This window comes from Ranitomeya imitator, chromosome 3, assembly GCF_032444005.1.
Source record: "Ranitomeya imitator isolate aRanImi1 chromosome 3, aRanImi1.pri, whole genome shotgun sequence".
Lineage (NCBI taxonomy): Eukaryota > Metazoa > Chordata > Amphibia > Anura > Dendrobatidae > Ranitomeya > Ranitomeya imitator.
In genome coordinates, this window is record NC_091284.1 from 437099035 (window position 1) to 437117494 (window position 18460).

Here is an 18460-nt window from a genome sequence, read left to right on the forward strand (position 1 = left end):
ACAACGCATGTCAAACGCATACACAACGCAGCGTTTTTTGACGCATGCGTTGTCCTATACAATTGAAGATCAAAAACGCCCCCCAAAAATACATTAAGTCAAAAGGCGCATGCGTCAAAAAACGCGGCTCAACGCAGGCACCTGCGCCCTATGCGTTTTTCATAGACACTAATGTGTTTTTTTGGCACATTTACGATGCAGGTGCGTTGCATGCGTTTTTCTTTGGAAATGTGACGCATCAAAACTGCAACCTGTAGCGTCGTCCGCGCCCTGTCTGGTGCGCCAAAAAATCGTATGCATCATACAACGCATGACAACGCATACCGGCGCATGTCCATGCGCCCCCCATGTTAAAGATAGGGGCGCATGACTCATGCGTCGGTATCCGTCGCCGACGCTGCGCCCAACAACGCAAATGTGAACGTAGCCTAACACAGCTAAAACCTCACCCACCCGTGGCTGAAACACCAGCTACTTGCAGCCAGCCAATAAATTGCTGACTGGGTGGGGTTTTTGCCGCTGAACACTGTCATTTTATACCTAGTGAGGCCGGTTTCACACGTCAGTGGCTCCGGTACGTGAGGTGACAGTTTCCTCACGTACCAGAGCCACTGACACACGTAGACACATTGAAATCAATGCATCTGTGCAGATGTCATTGATTTTTTGCGGACCGTGTCTCCGTGTGCCATGTGTGTGTAACAAAACGTGTAATTGCAATAGTTCATTTTCTGGAACTATTTCAAGGTGCCAACACTTTCGGCCAGGACTGATATATATATATATACAGTGGGGCAAAAAAGTATTTAGTCAGTCAGCAATAGTGCAAGTTCCACCACTTAAAAAGATGAGAGGCGTCTGTAATTTACATCATAGGTAGACCTCAACTATGGGAGACAAACTGAGAAAAAAAATCCAGAAAATCACATTGTCTGTTTTTTTAACATTTTATTTGCATATTATGGTGGAAAATAAGTATTTGGTCAGAAACAAAATGTCATCTTAATACTTTGTAATATATCCTTTGTTGGCAATGACAGAGGTCAAACGTTTTCTGTAAGTCTTCACAAGGTTGCCACACACTGTTGTTGGTATGTTGGCCCATTCCTCATGCAGATCTCCTCTAGAGCAGTGATGTTTTTGGCTTTTCGCTTGGCAACACGGACTTTCAACTCCCTCCAAAGGTTTTCTATAGGGTTGAGATCTGGAGACTGGCTAGGCCACTCCAGGACCTTGAAATGCTTCTTACGAAGCCACTCCTTCATTGCCCTGGCGGTGTGCTTTGGATCATTGTCATGCTGAAAGACCCAGCCACGTTTCATCATCAATGCCCTTGCTGATGGAAGGAGGTTTGCACTCAAAATCTCACGATACATGGCCCCATTCATTCTTTCATGTACCCGGATCAGTCGTCCTGGCCCCTTTGCAGAGAAACAGCCCCAAAGCATGATGTTTCCACCACCATGCTTTACAGTAGGTATGGTGTTTGATGGATGCAACTCAGTATTCTTTTTCCTCCAAACACGACAAGTTGTGTTTCTACCAAACAGTTCCAGTTTGGTTTCATCAGACCATAGGACATTCTCCCAAAACTCCTCTGGATCATCCAAATGCTCTCTAGCAAACTTCAGACGGGCCCGGACATATACTGGCTTAAGCAGTGGGACACGTCTGGCACTGCAGGATCTGAGTCCATGGTGGCGTAGTGGGTTACTTATGGTAGGCCTTGTTACATTGGTCCCAGCTCTCTGCAGTTCATTCACTAGGTTCCCCCTGCGTGGTTCTGGGATTTTTGCTCACCGTTCTTGTGATCATTCTGACCCCACGGGGTGGGATTTTGCGTGGAGCCCCAGATCGAGGTAGATTATCAGTGGTCTTGTATGTCTTCCATTTTCTAATTATTGCTCCCACTGTTGATTTCTTCACTCCAAGCTGGTTGGCTATTGCAGATTCAGTCTTCCCAGCCTGGTGCAGGGCTACAATTTTGTTTCTGGTGTCCTTTGACAGCTCTTTGGTCTTCACCATAGTGGAGTTTGGAGTCAGACTGTTTGAGGGTGTGCACAGGTGTCTTTTTATACTGATAACAAGTTTAAACAGGCGCCATTACTACAGGTAATGAGTGGAGGAAAGAGGAGACTCTTAAAGAAGAAGTTACAGGTCCGTGAGAGCCAGAAATCTTGATTGTTTGTTTCTGACCAAATACTTATTTTCCACCATAATATGCAAAAAAAATGATAAAAAAACAGACAACGTGATTTTCTGGATTTTTTTTTCTCAGTTTGTCTCCCATAGTTGAGGTCTACCTATGATGTAAATTACAGACGCCTCTCATCTTTTTAAGTGGTGGAATTTGCACTATTGCTGACTGACTAAATACTTTTTTGCCCCACTGTATATATATATATATATATATATATGCATTTATATATACAGTACAGACCAAAAGTTTGTACACACCTTCTCATTTAAAGATTTTTCGGTATTTTCATGACTATAAAAATTGTACATTCACACTGCAGGCATCAAAACTATTAATTAGCACATGTGGAATTATATACTTAACAAAAAAGTGTGAAACAACTGAAATTATGTCTTAAATTCTAGGTTCTTCAAAGTAGCCACCTTTTGCTTTGATGACTGCTTTGCACACTCTTGGCATTATCTTGCTGAGCTTCAGGAGATAGTCACCGGAAATGGTCTTCCAACAATCTTCAAGGAGTTCCCAGAGATGCTTAGCACTTGCTGGGCCTTTTGCCTTCACTCTGCGGTCCAGCTCACCCCAAACCATCTCGATTGGGTTCAGGTCTGGTGACTGTGGAGGCCAGGTCATCTGGTGTAGCACCCCATCACTCTCCTTCTTGGTCAAATAGCCCTTACACAGCCTGCAGGTGTGTTTGGGGTCATTGTCCTGTTGAAAAATAAATGATGGTCCAACTAAAAGCAAACCGGATGGAATAGAATGCCGCTGCGAGATGCTGTGGTAGCCATGCTGGTTCAGTATGCCTTCAATTTTGAATAAATCCCCAACAGAATAAATCCCCAACCAGCAAAGCACCCCCACACCATCACACCTCCTCCTCCATGCTTCACGGTGGGAACCAGGCATGTAGGGTCCATCCGTTCACCTTTTCTGCGTCGCACGACACGGTGGTTGGAACCAAAAATCTCAAATTTGCATTCATCAGACCAAAGCACAGATTTCCACTGGTCTAATGTCAATTCCTTGTGTTGTTTGGCTCATACAAGTCTCTTCTGCTTGGTGCTTGTCCTTAGCAGTGGTTTCCTAGCAGCTATTTTACCATGAAGGCATGCTGCACAAAGTCTCCTCTTAACAGTTGTTGTAGAGATGTGTCTGCTGCTAGAACTCTGTGTGGCATTGACCAGGTTTCTAATCTGAGCTGCTACTAATCTTCGATTTCTGAGGCTGGTGACTCAGATAAACTTATCCTGAGAAGCAGAACTGACTCTTGGTCTTCCTTTCCTGGTGTGGTCCTCATGTGAGCTAGTTTCTTTGTAGCGCTTGATGGTTTTTGCCACTGCACTTGGGGACACTTTCAAAGTTTTCCCAATTTTTCGGACTGACTGACCTTCATTTCTTAAAGTAATGATAGCCACTCGTTTTTCTTTACTTAGCTGCTTTTTTTCTTGCCATAATAGTATTTGTATCAGTCTATTCAATAGGACTATCAGCTGTGTATCCACCAGACTTCTGCACAACTTCTGGTCCCAACTCCATTTATAAGGCAAAAAATCCCACTTATTAAACCTGACAAGGCACAACTGTGAAGTGAAAAGTGAAAACCATTCCCCTTACTACCTCTTGAAGCTCATCAAGAGAATGCCAAGAGTGTGCAAAGCAGTCATCAAAGCAAAAGGTGGCTACTTTGAAGAACCTAGAATATAAGACATATTTTCAGCTGTTTCACACTTTTTTGTTAAGTATATACTGTAATTTCACGTGTTAATTCATAGTTTTGATGCCTTCAGTGTGAATGTACAATTTTCATAGTCATGAAAATACCGAAAAATCTTTAAATGAGAAGGTGTGTCCAAACTTTTGGTCTGAACTGTATAGATAATAATAATAATAATTTTATTTATATAGCGCCAACATATTCCGTAGCACTTTACAAATTATAGAGGGGACTTGTACAGACAATAGACATTACAGCATAACAGAAATCACCGTTCAAAATAGATACCAAGAGGAATGAGGGCCCTGCTCGCAAGCTTACAAACTATGAGGAAAAGGGGAAACACGAGAGGTGGATGGTAACAATTGCTTTAGTTATTCGGACTAGCCATAGTGTAAGGCTCAGGTGTTCATGTAAAGCTGCATGAACCAGTTAACTGCCTAAGTATGTAGCAGTATAGACACAGAGGGCTATTAACTGCATAAAGTGTATGAGAACATGATGCAAGGAACCTGATTATGTTTTTTTTTTTTTTGAATGGGCCACACAGGGATAGTTAGGTTAATGCGTTGAGGCAGTAGGCCAATTTGAACAAATTAGTTTTTAGGGCACGCTTAAAACTGTGGGCATTGGGGATTAATCGTATTAACCTAGGTAGTGCATTCCAAAGAATCGGCGCAGCACGTGTAAAGTCTTGGAGATGGGAGTGGGAGGTTCTGATAATTGAGGATGCTAACCTGAGGTCATTAGCGGAGCGGAGGGCACGCGTAGGGTGGTAGACTGAGACCAGAGAGGAGATGTAGGGTGGTGGTGAGCCATGGAGTGCTTTGTGGATGAGGGTAGTAGTTTTGTACTGGATTCTTAAGTGGATGGATAACCAGTGTAATGACTGGCACAAGGTAGAGGCATCGGTGTAACGGTTGGTAAGGAATATGATCCTGGCTGCAGCATTCAGGACAGATTGGAGCGGGGAGAGTTTGGTAAGAGGAAGGCCGATTAGTAGAGAGTTACAATAGTCCAGATGAGAATGAATAAGTGAAACAGTAAGAGTTTTTGCAGAGTCGAAAGAAAAGGGCGAATTTTAGAAATGTTTTTGAGATGCAGATAAGAAGAGCGAGCCAGTGATCGGATGTGGGGGTGAATGAAAGCTGGGAATCAAGTATGACCCCAAGGCAGCGGGCATGTTGCTTTGGAGTAATGGTGGAACCGCACACGGAGATGGCAATGTCAGGCAAAGGTAGGTTAATAGAGGGAGAAAACACGAGCAGTTCAGTTTTTGACAGGTTCAGTTTCAGATAGAGGGAGGACATGATGTTAGAGACAGCGGTAAGACAATCACTGGTGTTTTCTAAAAAGGTCGGCGTGATAACAGGAGAAGAAGTGTATAATTGGGTGTCGTCAGCATAGAGATGGTACTGGAAACCAAATCTACTGATTGTTTGTCCAATAGGGGCAGTATACAAAGAGAAGAGGAGGGGGCCTAGGACTGAACCTTGAGGAACCCCAACAGTAAGTGGAAGGTGAGAGGAGGAGGAACCAGCAAAAGATACAGTGAAGGATCGGTCAGAGAGATAGGAGGAGAACCAGGAGAGAACGGTGTCCTTGAGGCCGATCGAGCGGAGCATAGTGAGGAGGAGCTGATGATCCACAGTGTCGAATGCTGAGGAGAGATATATATATATATATATATATATATATATACCAGGATGGGGCCATGGGGCAGCCAGAATGAGGAACGTGGATACCATAATAGTGGAATGCGTTAAGAACAAGAAAACATAAAAATTATCAATGTAAATCAGAATTAATATCCCATAGAGGTCTGGATTTTGAATGATACTCAAAGTCAAAGTGGAAAATCAGGAAATTACAGGCTGATCTAACTTCAGTGGAAATGCCCCAAGACAAAAAAATGATGCTCAGTAGTGTGTGTGGACTCTACGTGCCTGTATAACCTCACTACAATGTCTGGTGAGGAGGCAGATGTTCTCCTGAGGGATCTCCTCCCATACCTGGATTAAAGCATCAGTCAACTACTGGACAGGCTGTGGTGCAATGTGGCGATGGTGGATGGAACAAGACATGATGTCCCAGATGTGCTTGATTGGATTCAGGTCTGCGCAACTGGAAAGCCAGTCCATAGAATCAATGTCTTCATCATGCAGGAACTGCTGACACACTTCAGTCACATGAGGCCTAACATTTTCATGCATCAAAAGGAACCCAGGGCCCACTGCATATGGTCTCACAATGGGTCTGAGGATCTCATCCCGGTACCTAATGGCAGTCAGGGTACCCCTGGCTAACACATGGAGGGCCTCCCCACACCATTACTGACCCACTGCCAAATCGGTCTTGCTGGAGGATTTTGCAGGGAGCATTATGTTCTCCACGGCTTCTCCAGACTCTGTCACGTCTATAACATGTGCTCAGTGTGAATCTGCTCTCATCCGTGAAGAGCACAGTGCGCCAAAGTCGAATCTGTGAGCCTTGGTGCTCTCTGACAAATTCCAATCGCCCTGCATGGTGTTGGGCTGTAAGCATAACACCCATTTATGGACGTCGGGCACTCATAACACCCTCATGGAGTCTGTTTTTGACAGTTTAAGCAGATACATGTGTGTTATTGGCCTGCTGGAGGTCATTTTGCAGGTCTCTGACACTGTTCCTCCTTCCACAAAGGAGGAGGTAGCGGTCCTGCCACTGGGATTTTGCCATCCTATGGTGGCCCATTCGCATAACAGCAGGAGAAGTTAATTGACAATTAATGTCGCTTCGAGTTACATTGTGTTGTTTAACTCAGGGTTCCCCAACTCCAGTCCTCAAGGCCCACCATCATGTCATGTTTTCAGGATTTCCTTAGTCTTGCCCAGGTAATAATTGCATCACCTGTGCAATGCAAAGGAAATCCTGAAAACATGACCTGTTGGTGGGCCTTGAGAACTGGAGTTGGGGACCCCTGGTTTAACTGATCCCTTTATTTTTTTGAGCAGTATATACAGTACATAAATATATATATATATATATATATATATATATATATATATATATATATATATATATATATATATATATAAGAATTCAAAAAAGAGGCAGCACTCCATTATTCAGTGTAAAAACGTGCAGGGTTTAATTTACCCACATATTCAGGCAACGTTTCAGCTCACAATGAGCTTCATTGTGAGCTGAAACGTTGCCTGAATATGTGGGTAAATTAAACCCTGCACGTTTTTACACTGAATAATGGAGTGCTGCCTCTTTTTTGAATTCTTATGAAAATTTGGATGATCGTTGGACTGATTGTCTGGGGGCCCTGCACCTGAAGATAAGTATTTCTGTGCTGTTCCCTTTTTCTTTTTTGCTATATATATACTAGCTATTGAACCCGTTCTACGCCCGGGTGGCGAGCATTTATATTGGTATATGGTCTCCATCCTGGTATGTGCTGCTCCATCCTGTGTCCCCATCCTGTCATGTGCTGCTCCATCCTGCGTCCCCATCCTGTCATGTGCTGCACCCATCCTGCGCCCCCATTCTGTCATGTGCTGCTCCCATCCTGCGCCCCCATTCTGACATGTGCTGCTCCCATCCTGCGCCCCCATTCTGACATGTGCTGCACCAATCCTGCGCCTCCATTCTGACATGTGCTGCTCCTATCCTGCGCCCCCATCCTGTCATGTGCTGCTCCCATCCTGCGCCCCCGTTCTGTCATGTGCTGCTTCCATCCTGCACCCCCGTTCTGTCATGTGCTGCTGCCAATCTGCACCCCCGTTCTGTCATGTGCTGCCCTATTCTGTCATGTGCTGCTCCCATCCTGCGCCCCCGTTCTGTTATGTGCTGCTCCCATCCTGCGCCACCGTTCTTTGATATGCTGCTCCCATCCATATGCCCCATACGCTGCTCCATAAAGGTTTATGGCCCCCATAAGATGCTCCATAGTATATGCACCCATACACTGCTCCATAAAGGTTTATGGCCCCCATAAGATGCTCCATACTATATGCCCCGTAGACTGCTCCATAAAGGTTTATGGCCCCCATAAGATGCTCCATATTATATGCCCCATACACTGCTCCATAAAGGTTTATGGCCCCCATAAGATGCTCCATAGTATATGCCCCGTACACTGCTCCATAAAGGTTTATGGTCCCCATAAGATGCTCCATACTATATCCCCCGTATGCTGCTCCATAAAGGTTTATGGCCCCCATAAGATGCTCCATAGTATATGCCCCTGTACACTGCTCCATAAAGGTTTATGGCCCCCATTAGATGCTCCATAGTGTATGCCCCATACGCTGTTCCATAAAGGTTTATGGCCCCCATAAGATGCTCCATAGTATATGCCCCCGTACACTGCTCCATTATGGTTGATGGCCCCATAAGATGCTCCATAGTGTATGCCCCGTATGCTGCTGCGATATATAAAAAAAAATACCATACTCACCTATCGTCGCTGGGCGCCGAGTGCTGGGGGGTCTGAGCAGGCGGGGACACCGGCGTGCTGTGGGGGTCAGGTGCCGGTATCGCCGCTAGCTCAGGTCCCCGACACTTGCTATATTCACCTGTCTGGCCCTGATCCAACACTGCATGCCGCTCTCTTCCGGGTCCTCTGGCTGTGACCGTTCAGTCAGAGGGCGGCGCGCATTAAGCGCGTCATCGCGCCCTCTGAACTGAACGTCACAGACAGAGGACCCGGAAGAGAGCGGCACGCAGCGCTGGAACGGGACAGACAGGTGAATATAGCTTATACTCACCCTCCTGGAGCATCCCTGCTATCCGTTAGAGATCGCGGTGTGCGTTCAGTGCTTACGCATACCGCAATCTCCCGGGAGCGTCACTCTGTGGGGTCCAGACTGCGCCGGCGCTTGCGCTTGCGCAGTCTATAAAGGCTTCGGACAGAGTGACGCTCCCAGTGTTATATTATATATATATATATATATATATATATACAGTACAGACCAAAAGTTTGGACACACCTTCTCATTTAAAGATTTTTCTGTATTTTCATGACTATGAAAATTGTACATTCACACTGAAGGCATCAAAACTATGAATTAACACATGTAGAGTTATATACTTAACAAAAAAGTGTGAAACAACTGAAATTATGTCTTATATTCTAGGTTCTTCAAAGTAGCCACCTTTTGGTTTTGATGACTGCTTTGCACACTCTTGGCATTCTCTTGATGAGCTCCAAGAGGTATACACCGGAAATGGTTTTCAATTCACAGTTGTGCCCTGTCAGGTTTAATAAGTAGGATTTCTTGCCTTATAAATGCGGGTTGGGACCATCAGTTGTATTGTGCAGAAGTCTGGTGGATACACAGCTGATAGTTCTACTGAATAGAATGTTAGAATTTGTATTATGGCAAGAAAAAAGCAGCTTAGTAAAGAATCACAAGTGGCCATCATTACTTTAAGAAATGAAGGTCAGTCAGTCCGAAAAATTGGGAAAACTTTGAAAGTGTCCCCAAGTGCAGTTGCAAAAACCATCAAGCGCTACAAAGAAACTGGCTCACATGAGGATCGCCCCAGGAAAGGAAGACCAAGAGTCACCTCTGCTTCTGAGGATAAGTTTATCCGAGTCACCAGCTTCAGAAATCGCAGGTTAACAGCAGCTCAGATTAGAGACCAGGTCAATGCCACACAGAGTTCTAGCAGCAGACACATGTGTACAATAACTGTTAAGAGGAGACTTTGTGCAACAGGCCTTCATGGTAAAATAGCTGCTAGGAAACCACTGCTAAGGACAGGCAACAAGCAGTAGAGACTTGTTTGGGCTAAAGAACACAAGGAATGCACATTAGACCAGTAGAAATCTGTGCTTTGGTCTGATGAGTTCAAATTTGAGATCTTTGATTCCAACCAATGTGCAGAAAAGGTGAATGGATGGACTCTACATGCCTGGCTCCCAGGCATGTAGATGCGAACTCGGCTTCAGGAGAATGGCCGTCGAGATCGCCATCTGCGCACGCGCGGCATCCCGCGGCCATTTTCCTGAAGCCCCGGGAAGTCGAGAAGAACCATCTGCACACAAAGATGGCCGCGCCCACGATAAATGGCTGAATAGCGCAGATCACGCTATTTTCCTTGAAGCTGCGCAGTGGATTCGCCACTTGGACATGCGCACACCACTACGCCACCAACGGAGATCTGGGGGAGAAACAGCGCTGTCACCACGCCCATATGACCTGACCAGCGTGAGTGACAGCCCAAAACGGCGACGTTACAAAGGTATTTCGGCAGCATAGGTGGGGAATAAAGGCTCCAAAATACACTAATGTAAAGCCCAGCTCTGCCCCTATTTAACGCTATTTTTAGCTCTTCTTGAAAAAACGGGGTGACGGGTTCCCTTTAAGTATATAATTCCACATGTGTTAATTCATAGTTTTAATGCCTTCAGTGTGAATGTACAATTTTCATAGTCAAAAAAATACAGAAAAATCTTTAAATGAGAAGGTGTGTCCAAACTTTTGGTCTGTACTGTATGTGTGTCCCTATAGTTGAATTTCCTTTCTGTGGTACAGGGATGAATAGTATTGGACGATTACCATTGTCCCTTCATTGGTTGCTCCGTTGCTTCCAAATAACCTGTTCAAAAATTCAAAGTATGTCATTGGGTGGGAAGGGGTTAAACAGGCAGTTTGGATGACATCACAAAGCACATAAAGATCATAGACATCATATGACATCACAATTGGCATAGAATGTGCAGCGTGCAACACCTGAGCCATCTTGTTTCATTAGAGCCTGACAGCTTGAAGGAAACAAGTCCAGGTAGGAAACTCTTCACTTACGACCTCACTCACAAATTGTATGGATGGGGGCTAGTAGTGGGATTCAGAACTACATCCTTCACAAGAAAATCTTAGCAAAACCCCCTGTATCATGTGTTCTATCATTGTTATGATTCTATGATTTAAAAAAAATGTGATTTAGATTCCAAGGAAAATATGAACAGTTTGGTTCTTTATTAAGTCAGTGTGAGCCCTGCCCAACCAGGGTTACCAATCTGGACAACCCCTTCCCTAAATGAGGACTTGTTAGCGATCAACTGATCATGTGTCACTCGTCTTGAAGACCCTCAGCAATCGTCTGGTTTGCCCTCTGTGACACCCATGTACTCTAATAAAAGCATATAGAAAGGGGTGGGCCAGGTGAGACAACTCCATTTGGTTCTATTTTTGGTTAGCTTTGCCATTAATGTTGTGAACACGCTATTGTAACAAGTTTAATTGCAAAAGGCTACAGTTCTCCATTGTCAGCTGTCTTGGTCCTGTTAGATCAGGGGTGACCGGGAGCTGACAGTTTATCGTGATCAGGAATTGCAGTATGGCGTCCTGTATTTTCCTTTAGTTCATAGAGCAGTAGGGGATACGGATTAGAATAAAATGGTGGAAATGTTTAGGTTTTAACGTGCGTCATGATTCAATTAAAAATGAGGCTGGTGGTTATTTGCAACTTGTGAATTTGTTTTATTAATTGTACAATTGGAAACTTGATACACACATCAGTAGCCATTATTACGACAGGAGACATGACATCACAGGGCACATGACATCAGATATCACATGACCTCACAATTGGTACAGAATGTATAGACTTATTATCCTGAACAACCTTGTGTCCCCAGAAGCAGCAGCTTGAGGAAAACAAGTCCCGGTAGGTAGCTGCTCACTTAACACTAAGGCCTAATACACACTGTGTGCCTTTGGGTTGTTTGTGGTGATGTTTAGAACTGCACCATTTACCCCTAAAAAATGTCAGCAAATATCTCTGACGTGTTGTCTCTCGTGTATTTGAATGATTCCTGAAATAGGACCTACCATTTAATCCTCTTTTTTGTAATGATAGGTGTTATGTCTCATCTAGTTCAGATGAGCAGTTGTAATGAAGCACGGACAGATGACGGTGGTGCAGCAGGATTGCCGAGCAGAAACAATGGACAACGTAGTGGCTTGATGCCAGCAGGAGGACCAGAACTGGAACCACAGGATAAAATGAGCAGAATTGATTAAACGGCAACTGGCGTAATAGAGTTACAGACTCAGATCAGAGTTTGATCAGAGTGGCATCAGTTTTTCTCGGACGTGGAGGGGGAAAAAAGGTTTTTCCACATTTTCTATTATGTCAGTCTGTGAAAATCGGATCGCACTTAGATGTCATCCAAGTGGGGTCCAATTTTTTCACGGGACCATAGACTTACATTGTCGATTTTGACTTGTCTCCGATTTTGTTTCCGCGGACCACTAGGTCAGAGGAAAAAATATGACATTTGCACAGCCCCATAGAATATCATAGGTACAAGTGCGATCCATCAAAACCACGGATGGCATTCAGATGACAAAATTGGTCGCATGCACGAGCCCTTATGTGGAGTTGATCAGTGGGCGACTGGGTCTTGAGAAACCCACTGATCGCTCCAAACAGCTGCTCTAAAGCATGCTGCTCAACAGACAGAAGCACAGAGCTCAAATCTATGTACAGGCTCAAATCTAGGTACAGGCTCGATAGAAAGTCTATTAGTCTGTATTCTACTCTGTGCACAGGCTTATAGAATTGCACGAATACACACAAACACATAGATATTTATTTATTTATTTTACTCGCTTACTTTGTTTCATTAATTCTATAGGGCTATGTATACATACTATATATAAATTAATTATATATAAATCAATATATTTATTTCTATTCTCTCCAATTTTCACAGACTGTCAAAATGGCAAAACTTTTTTTTCCCCCTCTCCACCTCCGTCCAAAGCACTGCCAGCTTTTGAATGCAGGTGATTTCGCATGTCTTCATTGAACCGTGAGGAATCACTGCGTCATTACATAGTACCGGTGAGATTTATCTTGCGGAGACTGAGCGTCTCCGCAAGATAATTAGACATGCTGCAGTCTGGAAAGATGCGCCGCATGTCCGTCTCCGCAGGTGTCAGTTCACACACAGTGGGTAGCTTGCTGTGGGGGCAGCATCACAGGAGGCAGGGTCACTGCTTCAGCAGGCTGGCGGTGGCAGCAGGAGTGGGACGATGCTGCTGGCCCTGGGCTCTCATAAGATGTTTGCGCTGGTGAGTGGAGCCCCTTTCCCATTGATTTCCCTGTGGTGGGCTTTGGGAAAATCGTTGCCGGAGGCCGCGCATGCTCGGATTGAGATCTTGGGAGGCGAGATCTTGGAAGATGAGATCTTATCTCCAGAGATCTGAATCTGCGCACGCGCCACCTTCGGCAGCAATTTTTTCGAAGCTCATAGCAGGGAAATCAATGGAAAAGGAGACTCACCGGTGCCGTCATCATATGAGAACCTAGGGCCAGCAGCATCGGCCCACTCCTGCCACCTCCACCAGCCTCCTGAAGCAACGACCCTGCCTCCTGTGACCTCGCTCCACCACAGTCGCCACTTCGGTAAGCAATCTTCAGATTATAAAACGCACTCATCCTCCAAAATTTGGAGGGAAAAAAGTGCGTTTCATAATTTGAAAAATACAGTATGCCTGCAGAATCAGGGAGTTGCTTTGTGCATGCTCAAGTGTCAAGTTTGCACCCTAAATGCCGGCCTTGCATAAATGTTTAGAAGCCTTGTAGTGCATTAAATTTCCCAGTGTGTGGTTTATTCCCACTGGCAGACTCAACTTCAGATAATCAATGAGCGATCTGTAATAAATCATTCAGTGTGCAATATTCTCACCAGCACATGTCCTATTTACACAGGAGGGTGTGCCACCAACAACCATGATCTTTTTGTGAGGCAGAAAAGATCATTTCACCTTATGAACAAGAGTTTGCTCATTCATTGGATGACCTGCTGCCTGTTTAGATGGTACAATTATCATGACCAAGCATCCTTAAGAAACTCTTGTTTGCAGTAATCTTGCAGAGTAAATGCACCTTTGGCAGCAGAATATCTATTGCTAATTAGATCAGCAAAGTATGCATGGAATTAGATTGTAAACTAGGAGCAGGGTGTAGATTAGTCTGTATGCTTTCATCAGCCTGTATTTAGTATATTATATTGTAAACTAGGAGCAAGGTGTAGATTAGTCTATAAACTCTCAGGGGCAGCTCGTATATTGTATATTAGATTGTAAGCTCTTTTAAATGTTACATGAATAAATATTTCATCTTTTATTTCCTGGTTGGATGTGCCGACATATGCCATCTCGTCATTTCAGTAACGCTCTAATGACCAGCGGGTGCGGCACCCACCAGCATGTCTCCAGGCTGAACTGAAGATTGCAAGCTGTCAATGTAGTGAGCTCCTATACTCCCCTTCCCTCATTTACCTGTACATTATTCTGTATGGTCTCAAAAGCATGTATATTGTATATTAGATTGTAAGCTCCTAGGAGCAGGGTGTATATTGTATATTAGATTATAAGCTCCTAGGAGCAGGGTGTATATTGTATATTAGTTTGTAAGCTCCTAGGAGCAGGATGTATATTGTATATTAGATTGTAAGCTCCTCGGAGCAGGGTGTATATTGTATATTAGATTATAAACTCCTAGGATCAGGGTCTATATTGTATATTAGTTTGTAAGCTCCTAGGAGCAGGGTGTATATTGTATATTAGATTGTAAGCTCCTCGGAGCAGGGTGTATATTGTATATTAGATTGTAAGCTCCTAGGAGCAGGGTGTATATTGTATATTAGATTGTAAGCTCCTAGGAGCAGGGTGTATATTGTATATTAGATTGTAAGCTCCTAAGAACAAGGAGTATTTATCTTTTCCCTTCCAAATCGACTCTCCTGAGCTTATAATACATATAGATATAGAGCAATATGCAGCAGGACAGATGTGATCCAGGGAAATATCCGATCGCCACAACTGGGGTCAGGAAGGAATTTTTTTTCCCCCTGAGGCAGAACTCTCCGGGGGGTTTCTTCGCCTTCCTCTGGATCTTTCAATCCAGTGGCTCTCAGCCAGTCTTCAGTGCCCACAGCTAGTTCTGTGGTCTGTATAGGGCCTGACCTGAGAGTCATTGTGATCATGGTTTAATTTCTTAAAGGGCCGGTAATATTTTTATTACAATGTTGCTTATTGCTATTCCAATAAAAAAAATTAATAGAAAAAATAAAAGTGTCATGGGAGTTTTTGTATTCACTTTCTTTTTACACAGTTACAATGATAGAAGTGATCAATACTCAATACTCTACAAGTTCAACCAGGAATTATAGGGGAGCGCTATTTACAGAAGGTAGACCACATATATCTCCACCCATTGTGGTATTATAATGTCAACTCCTATCCAAGATATATTAAGCCCTTAGTGACAGAGCCACATTTTTTAAATCTGACCAGCGTCACTTTGTGGTAATAACGCTTCATGCTTCAACGCTTCAACAAATCCCAGTGTTTTTTCGTAACACATTATACTTTATGATAATGGTAAAATTAGGTCGATATGTTTTGCATTTATTTATAAAAAATATCAGAAATTTGAGAAAAATGTTTAAAAATTGGCAATTTTCAAACTTTGAATGATTATCCCTCCAATACAGATAGTCATACCACAGCAAAACATTAATAAATAACATTTCCCACATGTTGGCTTTACATCAGCATCATTTGTAAGATGTTTTTTTTATTTTGTTAGCATTTTAGGAGGTTTAAAAATGTAGCAGAAATTTTTCATTTTTTCAAGGGAATTTACAAAATTTACTTTTTTTTAGGGACCTATCCAGGTTTGAAGTGATTTTAGGGGTCCCATATATTGGAAAAACCCCAAAGGTTATACCATTTTAAAAAGAGCAACCCCTGACATAATGAAAACTGCAGTCAGGTAGTTTTTTAACCCTTCAGGAGATTTTCAGAAATTAATGCAAAGTGGCATGATAGGAATGAAAAAGTGTATTTTTATCATCTAAATGCCGCTAACTTCTGAACAGGTTACAACAGCCGTCAGACTCTAAGGGTACCGTCACACTATAACATTTCGATCGCTACGACGGTACGATTCGTGACGTTCCAGCGATATCGTTACGATATCGCTGTGTCTGACACGCAGCAGCGATCAGGGATCCTGCTGAGAATCGTACGTCGTAGCAGATCGTTTAGAACTTTCTTTCATCGCTGGATCTCCCGCTGTCATCGCTAGATCGGTGTGTGTGACACCGATCTAGCGATCTAGCGATGCGATCCAGCGATGCGTTCGCTTGTAACCAGGGTAAACATCGGGTAACTAAGCGCAGGACCGCGCTTAGTTACCCGATGTTTACCCTGGTTACAAGAGTTAAACTAAAAAAAAACAAACAGCACATACTTACATTCTGGTGTCCGTCAGGTCCCTTGCAGTCTGCTTCCAGCACTGTGACTGCCGGCCGTAAAGTGAAAGCAGAGCACAGCGGCTGTGCTTTCACTTTCACTTTACGGCCGGCAGTCACAGTGCGGGAAGCAGAGACTGCAAGGGACCTGACGGACACCAGAATGTAAGTATGTGCTGTTTGTTTTTTTTTAGTTTAACGCTTGTAACCAGGGTAAACATCGGGTAACTAAGCGCGGTCCTGCGCTTAGTTACCCGATGTTTACCCTGGTTACCCAGGGACCTCGGCATCTTGGTCGCTGGAGAGCGGTCTGTGTGACAGCTCCCCAGCGACCACACTACGATTTACCTACGATCACGACCAGGTCATATCGCTGGTCGTGATCGTAGGTAAATCGTATAGTGTGACGGTACCCTTAGGCCGCTATTTGGTCATGAATTACCATGGCAAACATCGGGACCACACATTCATGATCTGAGGGCACCAATTTGGATAAAGACAAAGCCTCCACACATTTATATGATGAAGTCACTATTGACAGCAGCATCTAAGAGGGTAAACAGATTTGGGCGGTGCAAACACTAATCGTGGCTGATGCAGTAAGTTGTCAGCTATAGTCTACAGCCGCCAGCTGCTGGATTGTCTCCTGTATGGGGATGCTATTCTCTTGTACCTTAGGTCAGTTAAAAGATGTATTGGCGGTCATTAAGGGGTTAAAAGTGTAATCAAGGCAATACCCTAAGGCCGGTTTCACACGTCAGTGGCTCCGGTACGTGTGGTGACAGTTTCCTCACATACCGGAGACACTGACACACATAGACACATTAAAATAAATGTGTCTCTGCAGATGTCAGCGTGTTTTCACGGACCGTGTGTCTGTCTGCAAAACATGGAGACATGTCAGTGTTCGTGGGCGCGCACGGATCACACAGACCCATTAAAGTCAATGGGTGAGTGTAAACACGTACCGCACACGGATGCCGTCCGTGTGCTGTCCGTGTGCTTTTTTTAAAGTCATAAGGTTAAAATTGAAACAAATTGTTTCAATACACGGACAGCACACGGACGAAAAACACGGACACACGGATAGCACACGGATGGCCTACGTAGACACATGGACACACAGACACGGATAGCTCCGGGACCGTTTCTTCCGATACCGGAAATATCTGGACGTGTGAGACTGGCCTAAAGTGGCATATGTCCTACACAACAAACTACCTGATAGAAGACTGAAGACAAGGACACAGCACTGCAGAATGCAAGAGACACAACTATTGTAGGATTGGGGTGCCACAGGCCCACCCGTAACCAACCCCAGGGCCCCACTTTTCTGCTGATAACGTGATATTATCCTCAGTCACAAATTTATATAACAATAAACTGGGTAGATTGTTCCATGAAGAAGATGTCGCCTTTATCTGTACATAGTGATTCAAGTGTATATTGCCAAGTGCTGCTCATATAAGAGGGTAGTGGCTCACTCTTGCACAGTAACCAACTTGATGATTTTCCTGTTCTCCTGTGGGCCAGTCAAAGCCTGGGTATAATATGTGTAATGTAAGTAAATGTAATACTTCGTGTTTGTAGTGGTGATCTGTCCAGCTACATACTGTAGGTACAGACATAGTTAAAGCTTGAGACTGGCCCATAGTGGAAGTGGAAAGCCCTAGTAAAACAGGACTACTTCCTGATAGTCAGATAGGGAAGTACAGTATGGCGGGTGGCCATCATTTAAGGCAGTGGGAGGTCTTAATGGAATCTCTTGTGGACATTCCTGCAACACCCGAAGCATAGGCCTCAGTACAGATACTACAAAGAGTGCCTTATCCTGTAGTGTACAGAGGAAGCGGAAGGGAAACCGCATTAAGGGAAGGTTGCACTGTGGGACTGGTCAGGAAATCCCCGGAAAACCAGTTAAAAGGAACCGGTCACCCCCCAGGGCCTATTTAAGTAAAAGAGCCATCTTCAGCAGCACTAAGGCTGCATTCTGTGAAGGTGGCTCTTATGTTTAGTATCCCCAGGAACACGATTGATTAAGGTGATCCCCCTGCAAGAAAAAGTAACTCAGCATAGATATCACTGGTAAAGAGTGCTGCCAATACAGAGTGGCTATGTGGACCCTGTCCTAGTTAGTTATGTGAGGATTATTCCCCACATAATCCCCACACACAATCCCCACATAACTAACTAGGACAGGGTCCACATAGCCACTCTGTATTGGCAGCACTCTATACCAGTGATATCTATACTGAGTTACTTTTTCTTATGGGGGGAT